Source organism: Hyla sarda, chromosome 2, assembly GCF_029499605.1.
Source record: "Hyla sarda isolate aHylSar1 chromosome 2, aHylSar1.hap1, whole genome shotgun sequence".
NCBI classification, from domain to species: domain Eukaryota; kingdom Metazoa; phylum Chordata; class Amphibia; order Anura; family Hylidae; genus Hyla; species Hyla sarda.
In genome coordinates this window covers 244,363,328-244,377,298 of record NC_079190.1, presented here as the reverse complement: position 1 = coordinate 244,377,298, position 13,971 = coordinate 244,363,328, and positions in this window count along the sequence as shown.

Sequence of the window (13,971 nt, the reverse complement as noted above, 5' to 3'; positions counted from 1 at the left end):
TGTGTGTATATGTATGTGCGTGTGTGTATATATATATATATATATATATATATATATATACACACGCGTGCGCAGAGTGAGTTTGTGCTTTAGGGTGCACACCCTAATGCAATAGGCTGCGCACGCCTATGGGTAAAGTGGAACATAGAACAAATGCAGTTATTTTTTTTCTTAATTTTTTTTTTATGAAGTAAACGAGATAAAGGTAAGCAATGACTTTTCCTCAGTCTGAAGCGCGGTCCTCATCGGCAGGAAGCAGTGAGGAGGAGGAGGATGACGGAGGTTCTGATTCCATCTCTGCTTCTTTTTCGTCCCTCTCTATATATAGGGCCGTGGCCATGAAGAAGGCCCCTCCGATGACTGCCATTATGGTGCAGGTCATGAGGGCATACTCCAGGCTGCGGTATTTCAGAAGAGGGGATTTGGCATATCCTCGTTCGTAGGTGTCAGATATCAAGCCGATGAGGTACGGGCTGCCGGCGTCACCTAGGAGGTGATAGATTGTCATCTGCACGGCCAGGGCTGAAGATCTCCTCCACGGAGTTACTACTTTTAGTATAATGTCAGATATGAGGGTGAAATTTACTGACAGAAGCGTCTCTCCGATGAAGATGAAGATGTTGGTGGCAACGAGGCTGATGTTGCCAAAAGTCAATGCCAACAGAAGAAAAGGGGCGGAGAGCATCATCGCGCATCCACACACAAGCGGGTCCGCCCGTGGGTTGGATTTGCGATATCTTTTACTTATCTCCGTCCCTGCTACAACTCCCAGAATGCCGGAAACGACTGTAACCACACCAAATATTAGGATGTCGTGATAGTCACACGGTTCAGCACGGCAAGGGTCCTTCTCTTGTAGGAGTGTTCGTGCGTGGGTCAGGTATGACGGACCCCATACACCTATGGCTCCCACTATGAAGGATACAGCCGTCGATCCCATGGTGGTTAACATGAAGCTTCGATTTTTAAATAGTTTTTTCAGATCTGTCGCCCATTTGGCAAACTTCTGGGATTTGTTGTTCTTCTTCCCGTTTGTAGTCGTTCTTGGAAGCTCCTTTGTGACCAAAATCAACAAAGCCACAGCTATGAGGCCCAGGCCAGGGGTGACTCGAAACGCCCAGTGCCAATCGCCCCTTGCTGCATCAGTCACTTTGGGCCCGATGATGTATCCTAGTCCGCAGCCTACAGGTATGACGGAGTAAAACACGTTCAGCATGCGGGTCCGCTGGTCACTTGTAAAAAGGTCTGCAATGATGGAGGGGGCGATGGTGCAGAAAGTCGCCTCTCCGGCTCCAACCAGTCCACTCGTCAGCAGGAAGAGCAGGAAATACCCGTCAGGGATGAATGACAGGATAAGTGTCATGCTCAGCCAAACGATGACTCCTGCGCAAACAGTATATTTCTTATTACAGTGGTCGCCCAAATATCCGGCAATTGGTGCGACCAGCACGTAGCTTCCAATGAACAATGTATTCAATAAGCCGGACAGACTAGCATTGGTGTCATATGCTTTCTGTATATAAGGCAGCACCCCCGCCACGCTGGAGCGATTTGCATAGATGAGCAAATTAACAAAGGCGAGGATCACTACGGTGATGATGGAACGTGCGGTGGACATCACGCTTAGAGATGGCAGGTTCTGCCTCTCAGGGATATCGCCCTTTTCTACATCCATATCACTATGGTCCTCCATTGCTTCTTCCTCCTCCTTCAGCAATGGGTCTTGTGGAGAGGCCATGGTCACAGGTCAGAGCCTGAAAACACTAGAGAGAGAGAGATAAGTGAACACATTAGACAACTAGTCATCATTCCTGTCATTATACAATAGATCCTTCATACAGAGCAGAAATGTCCAGCACAGAACCACAAGATAACACTAAGACCATCGCAGCCTCAGAAGAAGACGCTTCTCTATAAGTGTTTTATATGGAGACGTCTTCCCTGAGGTTACCAATGTCTGATAACCCTGAACCTGTCCGGTCCTAGTAATATCTGATAACCCTGAACCTGTCCGGTCTAGTAATATCTGATAACCCTAAACCTGTCCGGTCCTAGTAATATCTGATAACCCTGAACCTGTCCAGTCCTAGTAATATCTGATAACCTTGAACCTGTCCGGTCCTAGTAATATCTGATAACCCTGAACCTGTCCGGTCCTAGTAATATCTGATAACCCTGAACCTGTCCGGTCCTAGTAATATCTGATAACCCTGAACCTGTCCGGTCCTAGTAATATCTGATAACCCTGAACCTGTCCGGTCCTAGTAATATCTGATAACCCTGAACCTGTCCGGTCCTAGTAATATCTGATAACTCTGAACCTGTCCGGTCCTAGTAATATCTGATAAACCTGAACCTCTCCGGTCATAGTAATATCTGATATCCCTGAACCTGTCCGGTCCTAGTAATATCTGATATCCCTGAACCTGTCCGGTCCTAGTAATATCTGATAACCCTGAACCTGTCCGGTCCTAGTAATATCTCGTAACCCTGAACCTGTCCGGTCCTAGTAATATCTGATAACCCTGAACCTGTCCGGTCCTAGTAATATCTGATAACCCTGAACCTATCCGGTCCTAGTAATATCTGATAAACCTGAACCTCTCCGGTCATAGTAATATCTGACAACCCTGAATCTGTCCCAGTAATGGCGGATTATAAGGGCTTGGCTGTATGGTCACTGGGCCATGTGAACTTCATACTGTAGATACAATTGGGCTATCCTGCTATATACATTTACTAATAATGAACCTACCCCACCTCATTGGGATCTATCCGTCCCCTCTATGACTTTCTGCCACTAGTTGATTTGAAAATTTTCCCTTTCGGAGTACCCAGAGTATTTCTATTGTTAGTACACACAGAATTCTATTATATACTATTATATTTCTGCCCTAATCTTTCTGTTATTCTTTTACTACACCACCAAATCTTTCTCATAGACTTATATCTTTTAGAAGTTCATGAATTAGGACTCTTTTTCTTGGGGGCTTTTTTGGGCATAATTGCATTTTAGCAGTTTTGCAAGAAAAAGCTCTGGTCATGATACTATCTGTGCGTTTTATTATGTTTAATGCCTAAGCCAAGTATTGTCACAATGCTATGAGAAATATAACTTTTGTTATTTCTTTTGGAAATTAATTTCATGTTTTTTTTTGCTAAAAAAAAAAAAGCAACAGCAATAAAAAAAACTGTCAAACAAAAAGCCCTGTGTATGTATGAATAGAAGAGACTGAGACTTACCTTGTGGTTCTCTCTTCAGACAAGGAACGGTCAAAATCTTGAATTCTCTATCGCAAATAGAAACTCTCTAACAAACACTTTGCACCACAGGTTGTGAATGCAAAACACACTGAAGAGACTGCAGCCGGCGCGCACCTCCTTGTACAGCTTACGGTGACATCATCACAAGCATGTGTGACATCACAGGGTTCTAAACCATCTTCAGGTATGTGTATATCTGTATAGTAAATGTGAGTAGCCATATTAGTCCAGTGATGCAGATTGTAATACCTTTTTTATTGGACTAACAGAATTTTGTAGAGACAAACTTTTGGGATTCCTCCCTGATAATTTATAAAGTCCTTTGATCATTAGTCCTTGACTATTGGACTTGATAAAGGGAGGAATCCTGAAAGCTTGTCTCTACAAAATTCTGTTAGTCCAATAAAAAAGGTATTACAAGAGACTGCAACATATTTTTTGATTTGTGTGTGTATATACCGTATATACTCGAGTATAAGCCGACCCGAGTATAAGCCGAGACCCCTAATTTCAACCCAAAATCCCAGGAAAAGTTATTGACTCGAGTATAAGCCTAGGGTGGGAAATACCTCATCCCCCCCTGTCATCATCCAGACCCGTCATTAACATCCTCATCATCATCCCCTTGTCATCATCCCACACATCCCCCCTTCATCATCCCCTTATCATCCCACACATCCCCCTTCATCATCCCCTTGTCATCATCCCACATATCCCCCCTTCATCATCCCCTTATCATCCCGCACATCCCCCCTTCATCATCCCCTTATCATCCCACACATCCCCCCTTCATCATCCCCTTATCATCCCGCACATCCCCCCTTCATCATCCCCTTATCATCCCACACATCCCCCCTTCATCATCCCCTTGTAATCATCCCCACCCCCCTTCATCATCCCCACACCCCCCCTTCATCATCCTCTTCTCATCATTCGCCCTCAGTGGCCTTCAACCTGCGGACCTCCAGAGGTTTCAAAACTACAACTCCCAGCAAGCCCGGGCAGCCATCGGCTGTCCGGGCTTGCTGGGAGTTGTAGTTTTGAAACCTCCGGAGGTCTGCAGGTTGAAGACCACTGCGGCCTTCAACATCATCCAGCCCCCTCTCACCCCCTTTAGTTCTGAGTACTCACCTCCGCTCGGCGCTGGTCCGGTCCTGCAGGGCTGTCCGGTGAGGAGGTGGTCCGGTGAGGAGGTGGTCCGGGCTGCTATCTTCACCGGGGGCGCCTCTTCTCCGCGCTTCCGGCCCGGAATAGAGCCGTTGCCTTGACAATGACGCAAATGACGCACCTCTGCGTCGTTGTCACGGCAACGTGACTATTCTGAGGCCGGGCCCGAAGCGCTTAGAAGAGGCCTCCCCGGTGAAGATAGCAGCCCGGAACCACTATCCCACCGGACCACCTCCTCACCGGACAGTCCTGCAGGACCGGACCAGCGCCGAGCGGAGGTGAGTACTCAGAACTAAAGGGGGTGAGAGGGGGCTGGATGATGTTGAAGGCCGCAGTGGTCTTCAACCTGCGGACCTCCGGAGGTTTCAAAACTACAACTCCCAGCAAGCCCGGACAGCCGATGGCTGCCCGGACTTGCTGGGAGTTGTAGTTTTGAAACCTCTGGAGGTCCGCAGGTTGAAGACCACTGCGGGTGGGGGAGTTCACTCGAGTATAAGCCGAGGGGGGTGTTTTCAGCACGAAAAATCGTGCTGAAAAACTCGGCCTATACTCGAGTATATACGGTATGTGAAAAAATGAAAACTATTTATTCATCCCAAATGTGCAAAGAGCAACGTTTCAATGGTCTCACACATCAAGCCACTTGATAATGATGGTGTGAGACCATTGAAACGTCGCTCTTTGCACATTTGGGATGAATAAATAGTTTTCATTTTTTCACCATACCTTGAGTGCCACAGCATTTTCCTTGGAACTACGTATGCAGGATCCTGGACCCGGACCCTAGCTGGAGGCACCTACTCACGCTTTAGGAGTGCTGCTTTCTTCTTTGACACATATATATATATATATATATATATATATATATATAATGTACAAACAAGAAAGTTGCAACAGCACTCTAGGTCAAAAAATGGAGGCTCTCAGCGCACTTTTTGATCAAAATGTGTCCCCCCATCCACCACGCGGAGGTGGCCTCATATCGGATGGGACCCTAACATGATAACTCACCTCTGCTGTGCATATAGCCTCTGACTGTGTGACATGTTGGATCAGCCATTGACTAAACCACCTCCAGTCTGGGAGGGGTGGGGTGCACGGCTAAAGAGGGTGCCACCCCCCCCCCCAATTTACAAAGTAAAAACAAAAGGAAAAATAGCCAGCACAACAACCTAATACACAGGTGCCCGCTGCTGTGGCAAATACAAAATGTACAAACAAGAAAGTTGCAACAGCACTCTAGGTCAAAAAATGGAGGCTCTCAGCGCACTTTTTGATCAAAATGTGTCCCCCCATCCACCACGCGGAGGTGGCCTCATATCGGATGGGACCCTAACATGATAACTCACCTCTGCTGTGCATATATATATATATATTAATATACACCTAGAAATACATCAAGTACATAAAAACATCTTTTAGAAAAATATTTCTCCAGGCCTGCTGAGTATATCCCCGTACTTCACAGTGTCTTCTTAGTTTATATATTTTAATCTTTTGACCTTTTAACCCCACTAGGACCAAGGGCATCCTGTGACTTAAAAGGGTATTCGAGGCCAAAACTTTTTTTCATATATCAACTGGCTTCAGAAAGTTAAACAGATTTGTAAATTACTTCTATTAAAAAATCTTAACCCTTTCAGTACTTATGAGCTTCTGAAGTTAAGGTTAATAGAAGTAATTTACAAATCTGTTTAACTTTCTGGAGCCAGTTGATATATATAAAAAAGTTTTTGCCTGGAATACCCCTTTAAGATTGAACCAATTATTATTGATATATGTCATGAATGCATCAACGGTCAGATGGTCAGACGACCAAATGATGACCACATCGGATACATACCTCCCATACCATGCGAGGCATGTGGAAAATGGATTGGTGTCAGAAAAAATAAACTGCTCCTCCCACCAAAAAACAAAAAGCTTAGCCCGAGCTGGTGATGACTTTGCTCCCATTGAAGCACCCGTGCGCTGCAAATAAAAATTGTTACCAAACATAAAATAATTGTGTTTTAACACAAAATCTACCACCTCAATAATGTAATGTCTCAAATCCACAGAATATTTAGAAAATCTCATCAGTATATCCGAGATAGCTGATGATGCCAGGTTTTTCAGAATACTGGAATAGAGCGATTCAATGTCGCAAGTAAGCCACGACAGAGAATCGCTCCATGTGAATTTAGTTCTTCTGACCAGGAGTTTACTGAAAATTCAGATTGTTCAGATACCACGGACACTAGCGGGGACTCAGAACCGCAATAAGTGAACACTCACAAGAATCGCAATGTGAGAAGACAGTCAAAAAACGAGGAAAGCGCGGTGGCAGAAAACATAGGAAGAAGAGCTTCGGAGCGTAACAAGGACAAACGGAAAAAGTAATAAAAGAGGATTTTCAAGTCATTAACATTTCTGCACAAATCATTACAGATGAAGAAACCTCGGTCCTGTGGAAAGGACTGGGTTTCTCTCCTACACATCATTTTGATGTTTATCGGACAATTTTGGATATAAATAAATTTGTGAGAACTTTAACAGTTAAGAAACATTTTTTTGTGGAAAATGCTGATGAACCATCGGACCCACCTCAACTTTCTATAAACCCTGATTTACCACTAATGCATACGTTAGCAGAACAAATTGCTTTTAGAGATCTCTGTCTCCTTGAAAATAGTGGGATATCAATTTGTGATGAAGTGAATACTGCACACACCTTCTCCACTAAAAACCAACATTTTTACCCCATACAGACCAGACCAGCAATTTTTGATTGGTTCCAGGACCTTATCATGAAAGAATTGGTTAATCTACAATCGAAAGTAATGTCCTAATTTGAATAAAAAGGAGGCTGCTGCCATAAAGAAATTAAAGAAAAACAAAAATTTGACGATCCGATCCGCCGATAAAGGTGGCTTGGTAGTATGTATGGACACGGGACTGTATATCAATTTAAATGAAAATCTACTATCTGATGATAAAACTTACCTTAAACTTTGTGGGGATCCCACTGAACCTTTTAAAAAAGAACTGTTGATTCTGTTGGAAGAGGGGAAAGCCAGATCTATTTTGACCCAAAAAGAAGTGGATTATATTTTCGTGCCTGCTCCAATTATTCCTATCTTCCACTCGCTACCCAAGCTGCATAAGGACCGATTCCCGCCGCCGATGCGTCCGATCGTGGCGGGGATTGGATCCCTTAACGAGCACCTATGCGAGTGGTTGGACTCAGTACTGCAACCTCTGGTTATGCAATGCCCAAGTTATATCAAGGACACTAAGCACTTGCTAAAAATCATGGATGAATTCACATGGAGCGATTCTCTGTCGTGGCTTACTTGCGACATTGAATCGCTCTATTCCAGTATTTCGCAAAACCTGGCATTATCAGCTATCTCGGATATACTGATGAGATTTTCTAAATATTCTGTGGATTTGAGACATTACATTATTGAGGTGGTAGATTTTGTGTTAAAACACAATTATTTTATGTTTGGTAACAATTTTTATTTGCAGCGCACGGGTGCTTCAATGGGAGCAAAGTCATCACCAGCTCGGGCTAAGCTTTTTGTTTTTTGGTGGGAGGAGCAGTATATTTTTTCTGACACCAATCCATTTTCCACATGCCTCGCATGGTATGGGAGGTATGTATCCGATGTGTTCATCATTTGGTCGTCTGACCATCTGACCGTTGATGCATTCATGACATATGTCAATAATAATCGGTTCAATCTTACGTTTACCCACACATGGTGTAAAAGTGATACCCCCTTTTTGGATGTCATATTACGTGGCAACCCTGATACAAATAAAATTGAGGTTGATCCTTACAGAAAAAATATATCAGGCAATACCATCCGAAGGGCGAATTCATGCCATTCCAAACAAACAGTAAGAGCCATACCAGTAGGTGAATTTATACGAATTAAGCGGAACAGTTCTTCCGCCGAGGTGTACCGCAGGGAAGCTGATGCAGCATGCACACGCCTGGCGGCTCGAGGTTACCCTGGATGGCTCTTGAAAAAAGCTTGGTCGAGAGTGGATCCTATGGATCGAAAATCCCTTTTTACAAGTAAGCAACCAACTGAGTCACAAGATTGTCCTACATTTGTCACCACGTACAGTCCAGAATTTAATGACATCAAACGCATTGTAATTAAACACTTACCTTTGCTATCAACAGATCCCACGGTAGGGGAGATTATAAAGTCAGGTGTGAGATTTTCCCCGAGGCGGGCACCTACTCTATCCAATCTCCTTGTTCCCAGTATGGTGGACACGGCTCGTGTTACCACCCAGTGAATTAGCACCAAGAGCTTCCACAAGTGCGGTAAATCGCGGTGTGTGGTATGTCCCTTTGCCGAAAAATGCCAGAAAATAGAAGGTACGGTGGATGGCAAATGCCATGTCATTCACAACTTTATAAACTGTGATAGCACTTTTGTTTTATATAAAATCATGTGCACACAATGTCACTTAACATATGTGGGTTCCACCAAAAGGTCCCTTAAAAAACGCATGCAAGAGCACATTAGACATGCTGCTGGCCCTTTAAGCTCGAACATTTCTAGCATATCTAAACATTTTCTAATATATCATAATTCAGACACCACTTCCCTCAGGTTCTCAGGCATTGAGAAGGTGACCCTAAATAAAAGGGGAGGTGACCATATTCGATCCCTCCACAATAGGGAAATCATGTGGATTTATCTTTTGAATTGCATTCAACCCCATGGTCTGAATAGCAAAACAGATTTAATATTACATTACTGATATGTCTCCGAATAATTTATCTGTGTTTGGTCCCATGTTTTTGTTTTAATCACACGCACATGTGATGTGGACCTGTCCCTCCCCTTCTGTGGGAATGGGAAATATGCCCTGGAGTATATAAGGGTGCCTCATTTGAGGATCTACAGGCTATGAGTAAGGATCGATAGATCAGAAACGCGTCAGCCATGCCATGCCTCTGTTTGTGCAATATTTCATATTTTTGATATGTTCACGGTTTGTCTGCTACCGTGAAGGCTTTTAAGGAAGAACCCTGAATAAAGACGGACGTTTTACTTCTACTTGCTGGCTTTTTTAGTATTTTATTTTAGTTTTATCCACTGTGCCAGGGATGAAAATTATTCCAAAAGAAACTAACTCAACTGTCTATGCTCCCCCGTTGCTCCAATATTGGTGTCCCGTTCTCTGTTCGCCGCCTTCTGCTTTTCCTGCAGGTCAGTGAATCACGGTGCGCTCAGTGTCATCATTGTTTCAGCACCAGTTTTACAAATCAGTGTGCCTCCAGTGTTACACCAGTGTTTACAAATAAGTGTGCCTCCAGCTGTTGCAAAACTATAACTTCCAGCATGCCTTGACAGCTAGAGACTGTCCGGGAATGCTGGGATTTGTAGTTTTGGACCACCTGAAGAGACACTGTTTTGAAAACACTGCCTTAGTCAGTATTTTCCAACCTGGGGACTTCCAGCTGTTGCAAAACTACAACTCCCAGCATTCCCCTGACAGTCTTTAGCTGTCCAGGCATGCTGGGAGTTATAGTTCTGCAACAGCTGGAGACACTCAGGTTTGGTAGGTAGGTCCTTAGTCCATTGTTTTCCAACCTGGGTGCCTCCAGCTGTTGAAAAACTCTAACTCCCAGCTTAAGACTGTCCGGGCATTTTGGCATTTTGGTGGGTAGTTGGGCCCTTAGTCCAGTGTTTCCCAACCTGAGTGCCTCCAGCTGTTGCAAAACTACAACTCCCAGCATGCTCAAACAGCCAAAGCCTGTTTGGAAAACACTGGACTAAGGGCCTACCTACCAAATGTAATGTGGCCACCCACCTACCAAACAAATATATTACCTATCTAGCAAATGCTTTTCCTGCCTACCTAACAAACGTATACCGTATATACTCGAGTATAAGCCGAGTTTTTCAGCACGATTTTTCGTGCTGAAAGCACCCCCCTCGGCTTATACTCGAGTGAACTCTCCGCCCTCAGTGGTCTTCAACCTGCGGACCTCCAGAGGTTTCAGCCATCGGCTGTCCGGGCTTGCTGGGAGTTGTAGTTTTGAAACCTCTGGAGGTCCGCAGGTTGAAGACCACTGCGGCCTTCGACATCATCCAGCCCCTCTCACCCCCTTTAGTTCTGTACTCATCTCCGCTCGGCGCTGGTCTGGTGCTGCAGGACTGTCCGGTGAGGAGGTCGTCCGGTGGGATAGTGGTTCTGGGCTGCCATCTTCATCGGAGGGGCCTCTTCTCCGCGCTTCGGTCCTGGAATAGTCACGTTGCCTTGACGACGACGCAGAGGTACGTTCATTACCAATGTCCCTCTGAGTCATAGTCAAGGCAACGCCTCTATTCCGGGCCCGAAGCGCGGAGAAGAGGCCCCCCGGTGAAGATGGCAGCCCAGAACCACTATCCCACCGGACGACCTCCCCACCGGTCGGTCCTGCAGCACCGGACCAGCGCCGAGCGGAGGTGAGTACAGAACTAAAGGGGGTGAGAGGGGGCTGGATGATGTCGAAGGCCGCAGTGGTCTTCAACCTGCGGACCTCCAGAGGTTTCAAAACTACAACTCCCAGCAAGCCCGGACAGCCGATGGCTGCCCGGGCTTGCTGGGAGTTGTAGTTTTGAAACATCTGGAGGTCCGCAGGTTGAAGACCACTGTATCAGACATTGACAAGCAGTGATGATGATGACATGTGGTGATGATGACAAGGGGATGATGAAGGGGGGGGGGGTGTGGGATTATGACAAGGGGATGATGAAGGGGGTGTGTGTGGGATGATGACAGGGGGATGATGAAGGGGGGGTGTGGGATGATGACAAGAGGATGATGACAAGGGGATGATGAAGGGGGGTGAGGATGATGACAAGGGGATGATGACAAAGGGATGATGAAGGGGGTGTGTGGGATGATGACAAGGGGATGATGAAGGGGGGTGGGGATGATGACAAAGGGATGATGAAGGGGGGTGTGGGATGATGACAAGGGGATGATGAAGGGGGGGTGTGGGATGATGAAGGGGGGATGATGACAGGCGGTGATGATGAAGGGGGGATGATAAAGGGGGATGATGACAGGGTGATGATGACAGGGTGATGATGATGAGGGTGTTAATGACGGGGGTCTGGATGATGACAGGGGGGGATGATGTATTTCCCACCCTAGGCTTATACTCGAGCCAATAACTTTTCCTGGGATTTTGTTGTGAAATTAGGGGCCTCGGCTTATATTCGGGTCGGCTTATACTCGAGTATATACGGTAACCTACCTACCTAGCGGCAAACCTTTTACTTGCCTTCCTACCAACTGAACTTACTACCTGCCTAAATAACTTGCAAACTTACTACTTGCCTACCTACTTAGAGAATGTTCTACTTACCTAATTTACTACTTGCAAACGTACTACCTGCTTACCTAGCAAACATATTACCTGGGTGGGGGGGGGGGGGGCCCAGGCATATTCTTTGCACAGGGGCCCTCTGTTGTCTGTGTCCGCCCCTGGGTAAACGTAAGATTGAACCGATTATTATTGATATATGTCATGAATGCATCAACGGTCAGATGGTCGGACAACCAAATGATGACCACATCGTCTACATACCTCCCATACCATGCGAGGCATGTGGAAAATGGATTGGTGTCAGAAAAAATATACTGCTCCTCCCACCAAAAAACAAAAAGCTTAGCCCGAGCTGGTGATGACTTTGCTCCCATTGAAGCACCCGTGCGCTGCAAATAAAAATTGTTACCAAACATAAAATAATTGTGTTTTAACACAAAATCTACCACCTCAATAATGTAATGTCTCAAATCCACAGAAAATCTCATCAGTATATCCGAGATAGCTGATAATGCCAGGTTTTGCGGAATACTGGAATAGAGCGATTCAATGTCGCAAGTAAGCCACGACAGAGAATCGCTCCATGTGAATTCATCCATGATTTTTAGCCAGTGCTTAGTGTCCTTGATATAACTTGGGCATTGCATAACCAGAGGTTGCAGTACTGAGTCCAACCACTCGCATAGGTGCTCGTTAAGGGATCCGATCCCCGCCACAATCGGACGCATCGGCGGCGGGAATCGGTCCTTATGCAGCTTGGGTAGCGAGTGGAAGATAGGATTAATTGGAGCAGGCACGAAAATATAATCCATTTCTTTTTGGGTCAAAATAGATCTGGCTTTCCCCTCTTCCAACAGAGTCAACAGTTCTTTTTTAAAAGGTTCAGTGGGATCCCCACAAAGTTTAAGGTAAGTTTTATCATCAGATAGTAGATTTTCATTTAAATTGATATACAGTCCCGTGTCCATACATACTACCGAGCCGCCTTTATCGGCGGATCGGATCGTCAAATTTTTGTTTTTCTTTAATTTCTTTATGGCAGCAGCCTCCTTTTTATTCAAATTAGGACATTACTTTTGATTGTAGATTAACCAAATCTTTCATGATAAGGTCCTGGAACCAATCAAAAATTGCTGGTCTGGTCTGTATGGGGTAAAAATTTAGGTTTTTAGTGGAGAAGGTATGTGCAGTATTCACTTCATCACAAATTGATTGTTACGCCGAGCGCTCCGGTCCCCGCTCCTCCCCGGAGCGCTCGCAGCGTTCTCTCATTCGCAGCGCCCCGGTCAGACCTGCTGACCGGGTGCGCTGCGATATTACTCCCAGCCGGGATGCGATTCGCGATGCGGGACGCGCCCGCTCGCGATGCACATCTCGGCTCCCGTACCTGACCCGTTCCCCGTCTGTGTTGTCCCGGCGCGCGCGGCCCCGCTCCTTAGGGCGCGCGCGTGCCGGGTCTCTGCCATTTAAAGGGCCGCTGCGCCACTGATTGGCGCAGCAGGCCTAATCAGTATTCTCACCTGTGCACTCCCTACTTATACCTCACTTCCCCTGCACTCCCTCGCCGGATCTTGTTGCCATTGTGCCAGTGAAAGCGTTCCCTTGTGTGTTCCTAGCCTGTGTTCCAGACCTCCTGCCGTTGCCCCTGACTACGATCCTTGCTGCCTGCCCTGACCTTCTGCTACGTCCGACCTTGCTCTTGTCTCCTCCCTTGTACCGCGCCTATCTTCAGCAGTCAGAGAGGTTGAGCCATTGCTGGTGGATACGACCTGGTTGCTACCGCCGCTGCAAGACCATCCTGCTTTGCGGCGGGCTCTGGTGAATACCAGTAGCAACTTAGAACCGGTCCACCAGCACGGTCCACGCCAATCCCTCTCTGGCACAGAGGATCCACCTCCTGCCAGCCGAATCGTGACAGTAGATCCGGCCATGGATCCCGCTGAAGTCCCACTGCCAGTTGTCGCCGACCTCACCACGGTGGTCGCCCAGCAGTCGCAACAGATAGCGCAACAAGGTCACCAGCTGTCTCAACTGACCGTGATGCTACAGCAGCTATTACCACAGCTCCAGCAACAATCTCCTCTGCCAGCTCCTGCACCTCCTCCGCAGCGAGTGGCCGCTTCCGGCTTACGATTATCCTTGCTGGATACATTTGATGGGGACTCTAAGTTTTGCCGTGGCTTTCTTTCGCAATGTTCCCTGCACTT